Below are 19,401 nucleotides of genomic sequence, written 5' to 3'. Positions count from 1 at the left end.
GGATCATGTAGTAAACCCTGGCCCTGCCTCCACCAGTTGCAGAAAGCCCCTGGTAGCAGAAGTGGTGTGGGTCTACTACATAAAGAATGTGGGAGGGAGGACTGAGAGAGGATGGACACACAGGAGTGTTTACATCTGCCCGAGACAGAGCTCTGCTGTATGGTAGCTCCCTGTATATCAGTGCTCAGAGGAAAGGCTGCAGTGGGAGGGCTGTGGCAGCACTCTTGAAGAGCACTCTGAAGAGCTTCTCCCTGGACTCAGGACTGTGAGAGGGATGGATTTTTCTCCTCCAGTCGCTCAGTGGAGCTACCCATTATCAATCTGACTCCTCAGGCTGGGCACTAGGTTGAGGATTTACACACAAGTATTCAGAGTGTCCCGAGAGCAGCAGTACACAAGAAAGGCTAACAAGCCTGTTTGAAGATTAATGAATTCAGTGTCCCACAATTCCAATAGGTCCATCAGTAATCCATAATCACATGGCAACATTTCGGGAGGAGTATACTGTTTATGTTTCTAAGCACATGAAATAAGTTGAGAACATTAGTTATTTGGCATAAAACAGAAAGGATTTAGTCTGAGCAAGGAAGCCAAATGTAGAACTTTTGGTAAGGGGCGTATGTTGATTATTTGTTTAGGTCTAAAAGTGTTTCAAACAGTTACTCAGTTCAAGGTCATCAGACTTGCTTGTGATCACAAAAGGCAAGTCTGGAACCAAGTTTATTAGCCAAGTATTTTTCCCCTACACTAGTTGTTATTTTTGGTTCCAATATTAAACAGTATGCAGACACTTCTCCTGGCAATCTGACCTCAGTTTTTCATTGAAATAATCAGTCTCATCCTCTACGACTTGCTGCCTAACCAGCTGACACAACAGGACTAATGCACTTTCAAATCCTTCTTCTGTTAGCTTTGGAAAGATTGAGCGGAAAGCAAAAACTATGCATCACCCACACTGCTATATGTAACACTGCTTTCAAAAAAGGTGATGAGTGACTTATCTGAATGTGGTTAAGACATCTGGCTTAGCGAGCACCCTCCCTTGTAATCAGAGGTCAGAGTTTTATAGCAGAATGAAAAGAAATAGAGGACAGCATTGTAGTGTTACAATATACAATACAAATGTACGGTTTTGGTCTTACTAAAGTTTCCCTATTAATAGACAAGACTAATTTTAGCAAGACTGTCTGCCAACAACTATCAGGAAAGATGAATTGTGTTACTCATACACTGAAGAGACAAAATGTAATGTATGCAATGTAAAATAGCTTTAACTTTCTGAGTTTTGCATATGTAAGGAGGGTAAAATTAAAAGGCTTTTTAAAAACAAGAGATGTCCCTCAGCCACCAGTCCCTCTTTTTAGAGGAAGCCTAGTATGGTCCCCTACATGATCACTTTTGGCTCTCTCTTCTCTCAGTCCCTCCTTATTGAAAAATGTGCAGGAGATGGGCACCGGTGCTCCAGGCAGCACAGTAAGGGGGCATGGAGGAAGGAGGTGGTAGAGGGCAAGGGAGTTTGGGGGTCAGGGGCAGGGGTGTGGATGGGGTTGGGGCTGTCAGAGGGTGGGAAACAGGGGTGTTCAATGGGGGCAGGAGTCGGGGGGCAGTCAGGAAGGAGAGGGTGGGGTTGGACGGGGTGGCAGGGGGCAGTCAGTGGCCAGGGTTCCAGGGGCAGTCAGGGGACGGGGGTGTGTGGATGGGGTAAGGGTCCTGGGGGGCCATCAGGGAACAGTGGAGGTTGGATGGGGCAGGAGTCCTGGGGCGGGGGGCTCGTCAGGGGGTGAAAAGTAGGGGGGTTCCGATAGGGGGCAGGGCTGGGCTACGCCTGGCTGTTTGGGGAGGCACAGCCTCTCCTAACCAGCCCTCCATACAATTTCGGAAACCCGATGTGGCCCTCAGGCCAAAAAGTTTGCCCATCCCTGATCTAGACAATTCCTGACAGGTGTTTGTCTAACCTGCTCTTAAAAATCTACAATGATGGAGATTCCACAACCTCCCTAGGCAATTTATTCCTGTGCTTAATCACCCTGACAGTTAGGAAGTTTTTCCTAATGTCAACCTAAACCTTCTTTGCTGCAATTTAAGCCCATTGCTTCTTCTCCTATCCTCAGAGGCTAAGAAGAACAATTCTTCTCCCTCTTCCTTGTAACAACCTTTTATATACTTGAAAACTATTATCGTGTCCCCTCTCAGTCTTTTCTTCTCCAGACTAACCAAACCTAATTTGTTCAGTCTTCCCTTATAGGTCATGTTTTTGAGATCTTTAATCATTTTTGCTGCTTTTCTCTTGGTGGTAGTGGTTTAGTCACACATCGTGAAGGATGTGTAGAGCTGTGTATTAGTTGCAGATTACTAGTCTGACCAGTCTACCTTCTGACCAGTTCACAACTTCCATGTCATATCCTAATAGATATGTTTCCTTATGTATTGTCCATTAAAAACCCAACCCAGAAAAGTGGTAAGCACATGCTTAACTTTAAGCATGTGCAGCAGCCCTATTGAAATAAAAAATGAAAGTAAGATTAAGCACTTGCTTAAGTGATTTTCTGGATCAAAGCCTAATGTTCAGGCAGGTCCTGTGAAGTGCTAAGTACCTTCTATTTCCATTGATTTTAATAGAAATTAAACTTTGAGAGGAAGCAACTCTCAGAATTGGGCTCTAATAGCATTTAAAAAACAAACAAAAATTCAAATTATCTCCCTAGAAAACTTCATCAGAGTGTTATTGTTCTATCCACAGAGACTGTAAAATCTTCTCTTTATTTATCTGCGTGTCTAATAGGATTTTCATGATTTCCTCTTATAAAAAGAACAACATGAATAAAAATGGTCAGCAAGTATTTAAGAAAAAAAAACAAACTACGAACCAGATTTCTCCTTCAAAGAGCTTCCTGTTGCCAGAACACAAATACATAAACTTTTTCCAAAATTCAGAAAGAAAAATTATGCATAAAAATATAACTAAGCATGTTTCAGAACAAATTATAGAGAAAACCATAGATTTCTGAAGCATATCACAAATTGGCTACTCAGGTTTAAGTGGGCAAAAAAGCTGGTGATCCTTTGGTTACTAGAAAAATACATGAAGAAGTATTATGAAAGTTTAATACCTGAAACTATACAAGCATCGCAAAATGTATTTATCTGGAAGTCTACAGTGTAGCTTAGGGGATGTGAAAATAATTCCTTTGAAATTAATTACATTTTAAGACAATCAGAATGAGAAAGTGTTTCATATCAAATGTCTTACACAACATTTTTTGTTTGCTTTTTAAAAAAAGCAGTTAGTTCTTATCTCAATCTTTTCTTCAGGAGGAAAATACTGAGGTCTTCAAAGAAAAACCAATTTGAGTTTTAAATTATATTGGCTGAATAAAGCCCTCAGCACCCTCCTGAAGTCATGGTCATAATAAATTGCAGAGTAAAGTGAAAAGTTATTGTTGCCCATAGTAAATTGGCCCTTCTACTGAATTTTGCAAAATGCACTGTATGAAACTCGGAAACCTAGATCACTAGGTAACAATAGTGCATTCACTCACTGGAGAGATTGTAACAAAAGATGCACAATAGATACTCATTTAGATTTGGGACCAAACCATCTTCACATTGAGAAGAACACCACTGTAGAAGAGAGCTGTCAAAGGAACAAAAAGACAAATCAAAGCCAATCTATTTTTAACATGTGTGGGCCTGCATATTCAAACAGCTAGAAAAAGTACAACGTTTTGTACAAATGTAAAACTCCACTGCAAAAATCTGTATTACAAATTTGCCATTTTCAGCAGCAGATGAGGAGGCGGGAGGAAAACAATTTTCCAATGTTGTTGCATTATCTCTGGTTGCACCAGTCAATGTTTCCCATTGCATTTCATATTACTGCTATAACATTATTTATGAAGCACAGGAGGTATTCATAACACTTTACTAGCATATCAAAAGATAAGGCCCTACCCTGAAGAGCTTACAATCTAAGTAAGGCAAATCAGCAGTAATGACAACATACAACACTGCAGAGTAGGGTGGGATGAGGGAGCAGGGGAAGTAGGTATATAACAGAAGTCAAGGGGCTGGGAGAGAAGTGCTGCTTTCAGGGGAGTGTTAAGTTTAAAGACTGAAATTGATTTAATGGGTGTAATACAGAGCAGGTCCTGAGAATGTTTTACAATAGTCACACTGGGTACCCCTGGACCAGCTCTACCTCTGCTGCAGACAATGAGCCTAAGGCCATCAGCAGCCCTGACCCACTACAAGATGCTGAACTGTTTCTACCATAATGAAAGACTGCAAGTGAATAGTTTGAAATCTCTTGAAAACAGAGCCCAGTCCCACAGTTGGAGCTCAGTCTATACTTGGGGAAAATGTATAAGGACAGCTACGACTGGGTCCCTACCTACTATTCTAACATTCAACCTAAGTCGCAGTGCTGGAAATTTATGTCTCTGAATATTGCACAATTATCATCAAACAAGTCATGCCTGGGTGATCTTTGTAGTACTTCGGAATGCTAAAGGCAATTAGAAGCAATGAAGTACTGAGCATGTTTCTACATTCAGTTTACAGTTTCTAAGGACACTATTTATTTTTTCATGGCTTGCTAATACAAGCGATACCAAGGCAGTAAAACACATACAAACATTCAACGTATATTGCCATGGTGCAAATGATAAATGAGTTTAACAAGAACTTCAACTAGACTGAGATGTGAAAGATAAAAATGTAACCGGCCAAGCAATCTAGTTTACTTTTTGAAACTCCTTTGCAAAGAAAATACAAATTGTACTGAACAAAGGAGGGCAATTAAAGCAGTGAATTATGTGCCCTGTTACCATTAGTTAAGTTAGCACTTTTTCAGCACAGTACATGGGGATTTAGCTAAGTCACTATTGTTAATATTAATAATCATCACTAGGCATAATGAACCTTAGTACCATTTAGTATACAACAGTCTTCTTCTTGACTGTGTCAGTAAGAGACTCCAGCCCTAACCAGCTAAGCACTTAAACATGTACATTTAAGGATGAGAGTGAAATAAATGGGACCACTCACACACAAGTCCTGTGTGCTTTACTGGATTGAGGTTTTATTGCACTAGTTCAGCGGTTCTCAAACTGTAGGTTGGGACCCCAAAGTGGGTCAGGACCCCATTTTAATGGGGTCACCAGGGCTGGCATTAGACTTGCTGGTGCCTGGGACCAAAGCCCACGCCCCACTGCCCAGAGCCAAAGCTGAAGCCCTCAGGCTTCAGACCAGGGTGGCAGGGCTCAGGTTAGAGGCCTCCTGCCTTAGGTTGAGTCCTCCCGGGACTGCCGGGCTTGAGCAGGCTCAGGCTTCGGTCCCCACTCCTGGGGTCATGTAGTAATTTTTGTTGTTAGAAGGGGGTTGTGGTGCAATGAAGTTTGAGAATCCCTGCACTAGTTAATACTAGTATAGTGTAATCAGCAATGTGAAAGTTTACCCAAGACCTACCAATGAGCCATGATCCTAAACTATAATTGCCTCTGCCATTCCAGTCCAGAGCAAAGAGCATCATTCCAAATTTTATGCGGTGGACAAGTGTCTACTAGAGATCAAACTCATTGTCATTCATGATGTAGGTCAGATTTGAGCCTAGGTGTCCCAAAGTGAAAAGTTAATCTCTCTTCACTACAACATAAAGGGAGGGTCAGATCCCTAGAAGAAGTGTGCTCCTAATGTAGTACATTGATTAGATTTCCTTTTCAGTTAATTTAAATTATATTTTGGAAAAATATCTAAATCCATCCAATGTGTTCTAAATGGATTTACATTGCTAAATATAATTTCAGCATGGCTCAAATGCTACAATTCATAGGTTATTTATCTATTTTCACTCATTTTTCTGCAGTATATTTGGTCAATGGCAGTGTTACCCAAATATATTTGGGCCATATGCTCACCTCCACCCGCCGGCAAGAGGAAGACCAAAACAGTGGCATCTCTATGCAAAACAGGTCAGGCAACAACTTGGAGGGGGAAAAGGAGGTACAGTTTTCTCTAACTCACCATGTAGCAAGCTAATGTCTGGGTTTGTCTACATGAGAAAACTGTATTTAGTTAACTAGCTGGGTTTAGACATTGCTTTAGTTAAATAGGTGTAACTGCCTAGGTGGACACTAGTATTTCACTTTAAGAGCCCCATATATTGATTTACAATTCCCTTAAGACTTAAGATAAATTAATACATGGCATTAAAATAAGAGTGTCTACACAAAAAAAGTTGCACCTATCTAACTACAGCAGTTTCTAAACCAATTTAATTAAACTGAGAGGCATTGTTGTCCAATGAACATAGTACCTGGATGGGAGCTTAGGAGACCTCAGTCCCATTTGCATCTCCGCTGTGTGACCTTACCCATGTCCCTATACCTCTATTTCCTTTCTCACTCTTCATTCTCCTTGTCTATTCAGACTTAAACTCTTGTGAATAAGGACTGTATCTTACTATGCCTGTTCAATGCCTAGCACAATGGGACTCTAATCTCATTTGGGATTTGTAGGCACTTCTGTAATACAAGTAAATAATAAGCCAGGGTAGTGAATGTGGTATGCTTTTCTTATGTAGACAGCACTGGTGTGCCATGCTGTGTGTGAGGACAGGAGCTGTGACCAGCCAGAGATGGGGAGAGCCAGGGAAACATGCTGCTTTATGCACAACCCCTTCTGAAACCAGCACGTGCAATGTTGATCAAAGCTACAAAAATTGCTGCTGCATGCTATATGAGCCCCTTGGAAGGGTCATAGCAGTGCAAGCAGTGGTGGCTAGCAGCTGGCAACATATGACTCTGCAAATTGTCCAGCGCTGGTAGTCTGATTTATCTTCTACTAATCTCACCAAAACTCAGGCTCTGTGCATCCTGCTGGAGCTGAACAGGCCTCCCACAGGGGACAATGCTATGGAACTGAGCACTCTTTGGAGATGAGCATTTTGAGGTAAACCCTCTCCATCAATGCCTTTCTATTCTCATGATGCAAGAAGTACTCTGAAGAATTACCTAGCCATTGTTATACTATCTATAGAGGTTAACTCTATAGATTATGGATTTAACACTGTCAATTGCAAAACTATTCCTAATAACTTACTTTAATGGACTGGAAAAATCCATGAAAGTAAGTGTATAGCAATATCTCTGCCTCTGCTAGGGACTCTGGCAGTGCCAAAAGAGGTCCTCCCCCTGCTCAGCACTGTATATTGACCTGCAATGCAGTGGCCGCAACATATTCTTCAGCAGCAAGCCTAGAGAGGATAGCAGTAGCTGACATGAATACAGAGGACAGAGTGGCTCAGTGCTGGGCTCAGGGACATCTCCAGCACCGTTGACATGACACATAATTTCCATCAACAGAGTAAAACAAGGGGGAATACCCACAAAACAGACAATGTGTGTCACTGTCTGATTTTACAGTCTGGATATAATCCCACAAGGCTTGAATTGCTGGCACAACTCTATCAACTGCAGCTGAGTTCCGCCAGCATGAAATTGGCCACAAGTATGGGAAATAGTTTTAATTTTCATAAGTTCAAAATATTTCACCGGGATTCAAAAGAAAAATGAAGGACCAGATGGGCAGGTTTGACAACTACACAAGGAAGTCCAGAACATTTGTGAAACCTTTTCTTCCTTATCAAAATATTTTGCTCTATTTCTCTGTAGCTCTATAGAACATGCTATTCCCAGGTGTGCAAAGTTACTTCAAAAATGACATTACTAATCTGACCTGTGAAAGCTATTCAATTATAAATATAAGGTCATAATTACTAGCATCAAAATTTCCACATGTAGGTGCCTAAAGTTAATTACCTAAATAAAAATTATCTTATTTGCAGAGGCACTGAGCACTCATGACTCCCACTGAAGTCAAAAGAAGCTGTAGATGCTCAGTCTCTGTGAAAATGAGACCAGTTGGGAAGGTAAGTTTATCCACATACGTTTGAAAATGTTGGCCTAAATGCTCCTAAAACTGATGGGGGAAAATGCCCAATAGTACAAAACTAAAAAGCAAACATATATATCTGTCACAAATTCTGCCACAGACAAACCAGCAATACTACATGCCCCAATCTAATCTCAGGACAATTTGCTCCCCAAGTATAAAAATTCTATATAGAATCATTCACTAAGAAAAATTTTAAAAGATTTTACCTCACTCTTCCAGGATGCAGTTGAATTTTAACCTTTTATTGCTACCAAGGTGTTTGCAATGCTATAGAAAACAGCCGCAAAGAAAAATCAAAATGTTATAGATGCTAGTTCATTAAACTGCTGCTCTAAATTCACATGTACGCCACCTATGATGCATCCTACACATACACGCTTGTTGAAAGGGAACATTGATGTTTGTTTTGTATTATTGGCTGAATTACCTATAGCAACAGCAAACATTTTATACAACTCTTAAGCAACAAACTGAAAACAGTGGAACTGTTTGTTATTTCCTGATCATAATTGCAGTCATTAATCTCACTGTGATATATGAATGAATTAATCATATAAAGGACTGACACTGCATAGCATTTATCTCTGTTCATTTAATCTCTTCCCAGCACAAATATTTTCTCCTTCACAATACAGTTCAATACACTGTAACCCTTTTTAAGGGCTGTTTCTGTGAGCCCAGGAAGTAGCATATTTAAGGCCTGATCCTGAGAGGTGCTGTGCATTCTCAGTCCCCACTGAAGTCAACAGGAGTTGCAGGATCTGAATACCCCTCATGATCATTACCTATTAATTATAGTGGTTGGTAATAAAGTAACCTACATATGCAAAATGCTTCATGAGCATTAGCTAATGAATCCTCACACTATCTCCTGGAGTTATTATTGTTAGTCCTGTTTTACAAATTTGGAAATGGGCAGAGATTACGTTCCAAGTCCAGCAAAACACTTGAGTATTTGCATGATTTTAAATGTGGGAGTAGTGCCATTGACTGCAATAGCACCACTCATGTGGTGAAGTTGGACATATGGTTAAATACATGGCTGTTTCGAAGCCTATGTGACTTGCCCCTTGCCCAAGAACAGTGAGTCAGTGGAAGAACCAGGATTAGAATGTAGGACTTAGTTCCTAATCCTCTATCTAGTCCACAGTAACTAAGCTTATTATAAAATTATGTAATAATAAAACTCTTATTCATTACTCATCCTCTATCACATGATAGATGCAATAAGCTATTATTGAGAGGCCACATGAAGAAGAACAGTGGTCTAGTAGATTTTTCATTACATTGATTAAGTTACACAGCAATGAATTTATCCCATATACTTTAATATGAAGCATTAGTGACAAAAACTAAACCATAAATCAAAAGAAATGTGTGGCCTGATTTACCACTGCATTACTCCAGTTTAATGACAGTGTAACCCCCCACCCCCTCCCCCCAAAAATAGTACAATTACACTAGCAAGAAACTGGAGTGAATCAAGCTCATGATATAACTTGAACACTTACACATTTAAATTTCACTATTATGTAGGTGAACAAACTCATCATCTGATAATTTACCTTAAGAACAGTGAAGTGACAAATAAACAAGTAGATGTTGTTACTGATGGCAGTCACTTGTACAGTGGATCAATCATGAAGCTTTTAACACACACACACACACACACACACACACACACACACACACACAGGTTCTGTGCAAGTTTTCTTCCTAGCAACAGGAAGGAAAAGAGAAACTCTATGGGGGGCAAAAATGAATTACAACTAAAAGAATTTTTAAATATTCCAAAATTAGTCTCTACTCACCATGACCTACAGCTAAAGTCAATGAATAAAAGATGGCTGCCAACAGGCTCTGCACTGAAGATTTCCCTATTGGGTAGGGAGGGAGAAATGATTCCATCTTCACAACTTACCCATTCCCCTCCCCTGCCCATGGAATGACCACAGACTGCTATTTCAGCCACAAGGCTAAATGACTGGAGGATCCATGTAATGTCAGATCCACTGATCCTGCCCCCAAACTCTTTCCCTGTTCAGTCACACACAGGACCCCATGCAGAGAGGAATTATGGAATGCAGGGGATAATCACCCTGCCTGAGCTCCCCAAATCCCACCTCCCTGTGAGCAAACACACTGTGTGTAGGATTGATTCAAGCAGCATTGCCAAGTCTGGCAATTTTATCATGGGTTTCACAACAGTTGTTTTTCCTTAAAGACTCAGCTCCTGGAATCAAGTCATTAGGTGAGAATCTCAACTTTCACTTAAGAGAATAAGTTTCTAGACCTCATAGTTGTGGAGAAAGGCTTGAAAACATGAACCCAATAGCACCCTAAAAAGCTCAAAAGATTTGTTAAAAATGGGGTTCTTCTTATTTATCACGTTTTTTTCTTTTAGTGGCTCATGATTTTGAAAATTTGGGATTGGCAATGCAGGACCCTCCATGTTAGTGGAAGAGGGGGCAATATTTGTTGCTACGTGTACCTATGTTACTATAATTCTATTCTGGGGTGGGTGACCAGAATGGATTTCCCATTCTGGCTTCCCTTTCATAGTTTACCACCACCAGAACGCTAATTGATTATGAATACTAAAGTACATGTAATTCAGTATTGCATATAAAGTAACGCCTTCTCTGTGGAAATCTCTTAAGAGTGGTAGACAGCAAAACAGTCATAATACTATAGACGTAGCCACAACAGAAATCTGAGCCTTTGGGTTTGAGGGAATATAAATGATCAGAAATGCTCTATCTTCAAAGTAAACATTTGATTTGCATCCGAAGAAGTGGGTATTCACCCACGAAAGCTCATGCTGCAAAACGTCTGTTAGTCTATAAGGTGCCACAGGATTCTTTGCTGCTTCTACAGAACCAGATTAACATGGCTACCCCTCTGATACTTGAAAGTAAACATTGAACAATGAGGCAAAAGGCAATCTCTTCTTGGACTGTTAGTGGCAAAGCTTGATCTTTGTGGCTTATGATACCACTAGAAACCCCTCACAGGAATTCTATACTTCCCTTACTTACCTGTTAATCTGTTACTCATATTAATGGATTTCGAGTGATGTGAAGGAAGCTTCTGCCAAAGGAAGAACAGTTTTTATGCAGAGCCACCTGGAGGCAAAAAAAGTGGTTTTAATGTGTTATAAAAACAAATAAGTAAACTTTGAACAAAGCTACTACTATATACACATCTGGTGGTTCTGATGACATCATAAACCATGAGAATCCCTTGAGGATCTTAGAGCTTTGCAATGCACAATTCCCTGTCATTTATATTTGGTCCATAGAATTAGATTTTAGGAGTATACGCTCATTGAATCTCTCCCAGATGCAAGGCCTGAATTAATGGGCTTAGCACAGAGGAGTTCCAAAGTAGTTAGGAGCACAGAAATCCATGGGTTGCTAGCCCTCATAGCCAATGAACCCCCTCCCCTCTGTTAGGTGGCTTGGTACCTGTTCTGTTGCAAACTCAGCAGCCATGCTATTTGCTCCTCAAACACCCCTCCATGTGGGGCAAAGATGTGTGAAGTCAGGAAGCACATGCCTTCAGGGGGATAACTTGACATGTCACAGTTTGCCCTTTCATGGGCCTACTGCCTTCCAGGCTTTACTTGTCCACAGGTGAGGAGGCGGAGTATTCAGCCATTGCACATAACAATCCCTTCCTTCTAACAGATGTACCTAAATCCCCATGCACTGAGCTGAAAGCACACCCCTTAATTTTTTATTTTCTTTACATTCATCAGAATGACCAGCAGATTTTCATATTACTACTCTGTTTTAATTATTTTTACATCAATTAAACTAAAATCAAGTGAAAATTCAAATTATGTTGCAGAGATTGCAACAATTTGAGAAAATTTATTTTCACAAGACTTTGCAAATTTACAAGGGTTCTGAATAGAATCTAACAAACATTCCTCTTAAAAAAGGGAAGAAAATCACGTCTGTCATTATGGCACCAGAACAACATATGAAAGCCAGCTCTTCATGACTGAACAAACAAAATCATGAAACTGAACACATTATTATTCCATGAAACTCTGATTCTGTGGCTTATACATACATAAACATATACTTGCCAGGGTGTCTCCTATGCTTTGGCACATGCCCGAAACAGAAAGTGCCAAGCAAAAAGGATGACAAAATTCCAACTGAACACCTATATTAGCACTGTGATTAAGTCTAAAGACAGAATGTCCATGATTCACATGCACAACTCCTGTTGAAACCAATGGAAGATGGAAATGAGCATAGGAACTGTTATAATGGATCAGAGCAGTGGTCTGTCTTGCCTCTAACAGCAGCCAGTACCATATGTTGCAAAGGAAGATGCAAGAAACCCCGATAATAGTCATTTATTAAGCATAACCAATCTGTAGAGAATGATTCTTCCTAACCCTGTTAGTCAGTGGTGGCTCAGACCCTGAAGGATGAGGATTCCTACCCCTATCTTTTAACCTATGTAATAGAACTGTAGATGTTCTCATAATCCAAGTAAGGCTTTTATCCTTTTTTGAATTCTACTAAACTCTTGGCCTCAGTCATATATTTTGGTAATGGGTTCCAAAGGTTAATTATATATTGGATAAAAAATTATTTTTTTACAGAGTAAATGAAAGAATGAGAAAATTCAGGCAGACGAATTTGGGTTTTTTTAGAACGCTGGAGGAGGGCAGTCAAACTCAGGCTTATAATAGAAAATCTTTCACTAAGTCACTATGGCCCTACAATACCTCCTTCTCTGGAGTAGGAGGAATTGAGTCATGACAGCTCTCTGACTAAAGTCTGAACTAAGATAAAATAGTAGATCTATTGAATAGGAACTTTTTCCATGTATGTAATGTCAAGGGTAAGAGAGCCGTCTCAGGACATCCTTTTGTGGCAAAGTGTGGCCCTCAACTTCCTCTGGGGCCCTTGTAAGAAGGCACTTTAAACTAAAATACCCCAGGCGTGGGAAGTCTTAGAGCAAATCAAACTGTTCCTTCTCCCCTCAAGTCCAACCCTTGCTCCCCTTGATTCAGGGATAGTACAGCTCTCCTTCTGAGATCTGTGTGATACTTTGGGTAGATTTCCTCCCAACCAGGAGTCCCAAAGACTTCCTCCTAGGGTCTGTGCTGCTAATCCACACAGGCTCTTCTTCCTTCAGTCAGGAATCCCACTACTGTCATTCTTGAGTCTGCACTGATAATTAGGCCAGCTGCAACCCTCACTCAGCTTCTCCAAGCTGGCCTCTTTCAACTATATCCATTTTCCCTGGCCTGGGAGAGGTCACAAGGCAGCCATCCTCTCACCCCCTTTGTCTCTCTGAAGGCTTCTTTTATCTCCAGGCCTGGACTGATTTGCCCACATGGTCCACCTGTCATTATACACTTGCCAGGTGTACAATGAGTCACAGGTAGGGTTGGACCCATTATCCCTTGAAGAGTCTGAACCTAGATATCACAAAAAAGCAGTGGAGAGCCTAGTTCATCGTTTTGCTGGACTGCAATTCGTACTCAGAGCTAGCACTGTGCAACCCCACATGACAATGAGACTCTTTTTTTTACATGCAGTACTATGCAGCTTTTTAAATGTTTTCCTTTTGGAATTTACTGTATTTTGTGCTACAATATTGAGTAACTGTATAATGACTAAATATGCGAGTTATAGAAAGTTGCATATTTTTAAAAAGTCTTTACCTTCTGTTGTGAAATATTTTATATCTTACATAATTAAAACTGAAACACAAATCTAATTTATTTTATATCACTTAATACTCTCATGCATTTTATTCAGCCTGGGGAACAAAATAATGATGATTAATAATACCTAGCTCTTATCTAGCACTTTCTATCCACAGATCTCAAAGTGCTCTAAAAAGAATGTAAGTATCACTATACCCATTTGACAGATGGAAAAACAGAGACACAGAGAAGGGAAATAATTTGCTCAGCAGGCTGGTGGCAATGCTGGGAAAAGAACTCAAGGCTCCTGAATCCCATTTAAGTGTTCCATCCACTAGAATACTACCTCCCATTAGTCTAGACTGGAAACTGACTAATCTGTTTCACTTTAGTTTCTCTCTCTGATTCGTATTCATTGTCTCAGTGCCATAGTGTCTGGGTTATAAATACTCTGAAGAATGAATGCAAGTTCAAAACTAAACTAAGACACCTAACATTCATTGCATTTTTTTAATCATGAAAACATTGCTAAGGTTTTGTAAAACTTTTTTCTCAGTACTGACATCCCCAATTGTTTATAAATTATGAGTCAATCCTCAAGAAAGTCAGGAGATTGGCTTAAGAATTATGAGGTTTTTTTTAAAAAAATGAAATTTAGAGTCTTTTTGTCTCCTGTATTTTGAGTCTTTAGGACACATTTGGGTCACATTTCCAAGATTTTCTCCTCAACATCTTCATTTAAAAAAAAACCCAACAAAAAACAAAGCTGAGATTCTCACCTAATCAACTGACTCCAGGAGCTGGGGCTTTGAGACACCAAACAGCACAAGACTAAAGATAAAAATAGCAAGAGTGCAATCTTTTCAAACATTTAAACTCAGTCCACAACTATCTGACAGTAGATGTCCCTTTAAGTACATGATTATTCCAAGCCAAAAAACTAAATTAAAATGGAGTCAACTTTGAGAGTAATTATCAGTAACTTAAGGGTAAAAAAAAATATAACAGGGATGATTTAATTATATCAAACTCAAGTATTACAATCCAGGAAATTCAGAGTTAATGTTACCATTCAAAGAAATCCAAACACGGTAGGGTATGAAAATTAATTGTTAAGGTACCCAAAGTTAATTCTTCCCTGCACTGACTAGATCTGTGTAAAGAAAGATAATGCTAGTTCATGAAAGCTTTCAATAATTCAAATTTTAGTTCTGTTCCAATTTATAACACAAACCCAACCATATCAAATTCATCCACAAAAAGGTAAGTCCTGTGGTCCAGGACTCTAGGGCTGGCTGCCTAGCTGGCTGCAAAGAAGCAGTGGACCTTGGAAGCCTAAGCTGCTAAGGAGCCATGAGCTTGGGAGCCAGTGCTTCCAGGCTCTTCATACCATTAGCCCACCGAGCCGGCGACTGAGGAACCGGGTGGGCAAGCTGGCAAGAAACTAGGCAGATTTCCTACAGAACCTTGCCTGCTTTCTGTCGGAGAACAGCCAGCCCGAGAGTAAACTGATTTTTAAATGGATTAGGGTTTTCTCCCTTTTCCCTCCTCATCATGTCAGGGCTCCCCAGAGGATTTAGGGGGCCTGGGGTCTTCGGTGACAGGTCCTGGAGCGGAAGGACCCCCCGCCGCTGAATTGCCGCCGAAGACCCGGAGCGGAAGAAGCTCCGGGGGCCCGGGCCCCACGAGAGTTTTCTGGGGCCCCCAGAGCGAGTGAAGGACCCCGCTCCAGGGGCCCCAAAAAACTCTCATGGGGGCCCCTGCGGGACCCGGGGCAAATTGCCCCACTTGCCCCCCTCTGGGAGGCCCTGCATCATGTCACTACAGTGTACCCACTGAGCCAGGTGCTGAGTTTTGCCTTCCTGAGGATTGCCTGTACTTTACCAGTACTATGTAAGAGAAGGTTGTGAAAGATAGTTACTTTTGTGTTGTTATCCATTTATTGAGTGCTGAAAATGTAGTCAGTGATGTACACATTCTGGAGTATACAAGTCCTGCCACAGTCCTATGTTAGGCCTCAACCCTAAAAACACTGCTAAGCATACCATTCAATACAGTGAGTAGAATCAATAATCCATTGGTTATTACTAGGGCTGTCGACTAATCACAGTTAACTCACACAATTAACTAAAAAATATTAATCGCAATTAAAAAAATTAATCATGATTAATCACAGTTTTAATCGTATTGCTAAACAATAGAACACCAATTGAAATTTAGTAAATATTTGTGGATGTTTTTCTACATTTTCCAATATATTGATTTCAATTATAACACAGAATATACAGTGTACAGTGCTCACTTTATATTGTTATTTTTTATTACAAATATTTGCACTGTAAAAATGATAAAAGAAATAGTATTTTTCAATTCACCTCATACAAGTACTGTAGTGCGATCTCTTTATTGTGAAAGTGCAACTTACAAATGTAGATTTTTTTTGTCACATAACTGCACTCAAAAAAAAAACAATGTAAAACTTTAGAGCCTTCCAGGTCCATTCGGTTCTACTTCTTGTTCAGTCAATTGCTAAGACAAACAAGTTTGTTTACATTTACTGTATTTACAATGCTACCCGCTTCTTATTTACAATGTCACCTGAAAGTGAGAACAGGCGATTCCTTGGCACTTTTGTAGCAGGCATTGTAAGGTATTTACATGCCAGATATGCTAAACATTCATATGCCCCTTCATGCTTCAACCACCATTCCAGAAGACATGCTTCCATGCTGATGATGCTCGTTAAAAAAAATGTGTTAATTAAATTTGTGACTGAACTCCTTGGGGGAGAACTGTATGTCTCCTGCTCTGTGTTATCCACATTCTGCCATATACTTCATGTTATAGCGATCTTGGATGATGACCCAGAACATGTTGTTCGTTTTATGAACACTTTCACTTCAGATTTGACAAAATGCAAAGAAGGTACCAATGTGAGATTTCTAAAAATAGCTACAGCATTCAACTCAAGGTTTAAGAATCTGAAGTGCCTTCCAAAATCTGAGAAGGATGAGGTGTGGAGCATGCTTTCAGAAGTCTTAAAAGAGCAACTCTCCAAAGCAGAAACTACAGAACTGAACCACCAAAAAAGAAAATCAACCTTCTGCTGGTGGCATCTGACTCAGATGATGAAAATGAATTGTTATTGAGCAGAACCTGTCATCAGCATTGATGCATGTCCTCTGGAAGGGTGGTTGAAGCATGAAGGGACATCTGAATCCCTTCATGTGTGAATCTTTAGCACATCTGACACATAAATATCTTGCGATGCCGGCTATGACAGTACAACATACAAAAACCTGTTGTCACTTTCAGGTGACATTGCAGACAAGAAGCGGGCAGCATTATCTCCTAAATAAGATAAACTTGTTTGTCTGAGCGATTGACTGAACAAGAAGTAGGCCTGAGTGGACTTGTAGGTTCTAAAGTTTTATATAGTTTTGGTTTTTAATGCAGGTTTTTTTGTACATAATTCTACATTTGTAAGTTCAACTTTCATGATAAAGAGATTGCACTACATTATTTGTGTTAGGTGAATTGAAAAATACTATTTCTTTTTTTTTTTACTGTGCACATATTTCTAATAAAAAATAATATAAAGTGAGCACTGTACACTTTGTATTCTGCATGCTAATTGAAATCAGTATATTTGAAAAGATAGAAAACATCCAAAAATATTGAAATAAATGGTATTCTATTATTCTTTAACAGTGTGATTGTTATTAAGTTTTTAATCATGTGATTAATCATGATTACTTTTTTTGATCACTTGACATCCCTAATTATTACCCAGTCTAGTAAGCACTGCACCCCACCCAGCAGTAACTATTTGCAGGACTCCATCCCCAAATGACAGTTCCTCTTGAAGTTAGTGGCATTTTTAACAATTTGAAATGACCCCTTTAGCATATGTGTGTTGTTTCACTAACAAGCAATCAGTATGTTTAAGGAACTGGGCATGGACAGTAGAGCCCTTCAAATTTTGTCCTCCCCAACCTCAAACATGGCATGCATGATTATGAAGGTGAATCCGATTTATCCGAAGAAGTGGTTATTCACCCACGAAAGCTCATGCTGCAAAACGTCTGTTAGTCTATAAGGTGCCACAGGATTCTTTGTTGCTTTTACCGATTTATCTGTATCTCTTCCCACCTTGTTTTTTACAAGTGTTTTACCCTCAAAGCTATGACTTGTAAAATTATAAAATATAATGATCACAGTGTTTGCTAAAGTATTTGTAAACTTACCACAAGAAAAAGGCATCTTTTCAAACTTGGGTGGCCAAAGTTAGATATCTAAATCCAAATTCAGGCACCTAAATCAGTGAATGACCTGATTTTCTGAAGTACTGTGCATCTGCAGCTCTCATTGAAGTCAGCATGCAGGTGGATTCAACTATAATGTAAATGTAAGATGATATGCCTGGGATTTTATCACTGAATAAATTTCACAAGCTGATAAGAGCAAGGCAGAAGTATCATTAGTAAAAGAGTCCTTTGTCACTATGAAGATTACTTGATTTTTTTTTTAATTTCAAACTTGTAAACTGTACAGTTGTTTTTTTGTTTATTTTACAAAGTGTTCTGACTCAATTTGGTGTGTGGGCAGCTACATTAAAAAAAAAAAAAGACAGACTGGTTCTCCAATCCTGTAAAAGTACAGCACCAAAAATAAATGTGTTAATTATGTTCAGCTCCATCTCAATAAAACTAAAAAGGAGAAAACTAAGACAGGTCAATAAGACACAGATTTTTATAAATCCTAAAAGAAATCTACCTTCAAAACATGACCACACTGAAGTCATAAACATTTAAATTCAGGGCTTCATCTTGCACACATCTATACATGGTCCTTACACAAAATTTTGATATGTATTTTTAATAACCCCTCTCTGCCATCAAAAATTTTGAGTGGGTTTAGGCCCATTTCAGCAAATAATTAGTCTGCCAGGAGTTATATAGACTTCAACACTGATATTAGTATCATCATTATTTGAAACTGGTTTTCTTCAAGAGCCAAAATGTGACCCAGAATTCATTTCTTGAGTATGCAGTGACGTCAACAGCATCAGAATATGAAGACAGCCGTTTTAGGCACATGACAAATGGCAGCACTAATATATGCATAACATGTTGAGACTGTTCATTCCATGTTTCCTTTTCCAGGAAAGTAAAATGCTCTTCTTCACTACAAACTGACAGATGCTGGGTTTTGTTTTTTATAAATAAAATGTAACGAGTACAGTGTGATGATTCCCGGGAGGACACAGGGTGGTAACTCCTTGCTACCACCTGCCCTTAGCGAGAGGAAATCTTGTTTGTGCTGCCATGAGTCAGTTCCCCAGCTCCAACAGCCAGAGGTAAAACAAGCACCCCCTCTAGGCCTCACAGGCCCTGCTGTTACTCTGCAAGTCAGAGACTAGCGCACTGCAACCCTCGCGCCCTCTGAGCATCTCCCTGGACTGTCTAACCCCTGGTCCACTGGCCATTCACGGTATTCACAGATTTGCTGCTTCCAAAGAAGCAGAACATCTCAGCGTACCAGTTCCACATCAGATCACTGCTCTGCTTCACACACAACACTTAGATATGTTTATAGTCACATTAAGTGCAAGTTTGTTTAACAAAGCATAGCGATTCAAGAAGTAGCTGCAGGTAGAACTACTAGAAACAAATTATTAGATATACGATAAAATCATAATACATATTCTAGAGACTAGACTTAATTAGCAAGACATTCTTATGTCTTCTGGAGTATTGCTCACCCAA

At 39.8% G+C, this 19,401-nt stretch overlaps 1 protein-coding gene across 10 annotated transcripts in view; it reads right to left on the bottom strand.

Annotated features, from left to right (window-relative positions):
• The window catches only part of RP1 (RP1 axonemal microtubule associated), a 314,354-nt gene that overhangs the window by 277,549 nt on the left and 17,404 nt on the right, over positions 1 to 19,401 (bottom strand). For 3 of the 10 annotated variants that reach the window (XM_039527284.1, XM_039527282.1, XM_039527283.1), the window contains exon 2: positions 10,992 to 11,078. The exons of 1 other annotated variant lie outside the window; for it this stretch is intronic. The gene's annotated coding sequence lies outside the window, so the exon portion shown is untranslated. Of the gene's footprint in view, positions 1 to 3,539; positions 3,623 to 8,159; positions 8,221 to 9,518; positions 9,588 to 9,764; positions 9,825 to 10,991; positions 11,139 to 19,401 lie in introns of those variants that run through there. 6 more of the 10 variants (XM_039527292.1, XM_039527291.1, XM_039527285.1 and 3 more) reach the window with 5 other exon arrangements.

This window comes from Mauremys reevesii, linkage group 2 (assembly GCF_016161935.1).
Source record: "Mauremys reevesii isolate NIE-2019 linkage group 2, ASM1616193v1, whole genome shotgun sequence".
Lineage (NCBI taxonomy): Eukaryota > Metazoa > Chordata > Testudines > Geoemydidae > Mauremys > Mauremys reevesii.
The sequence above is the reverse complement of the archived record's forward strand: the minus strand, read 5'-3'. Positions and strand labels throughout refer to the sequence as shown.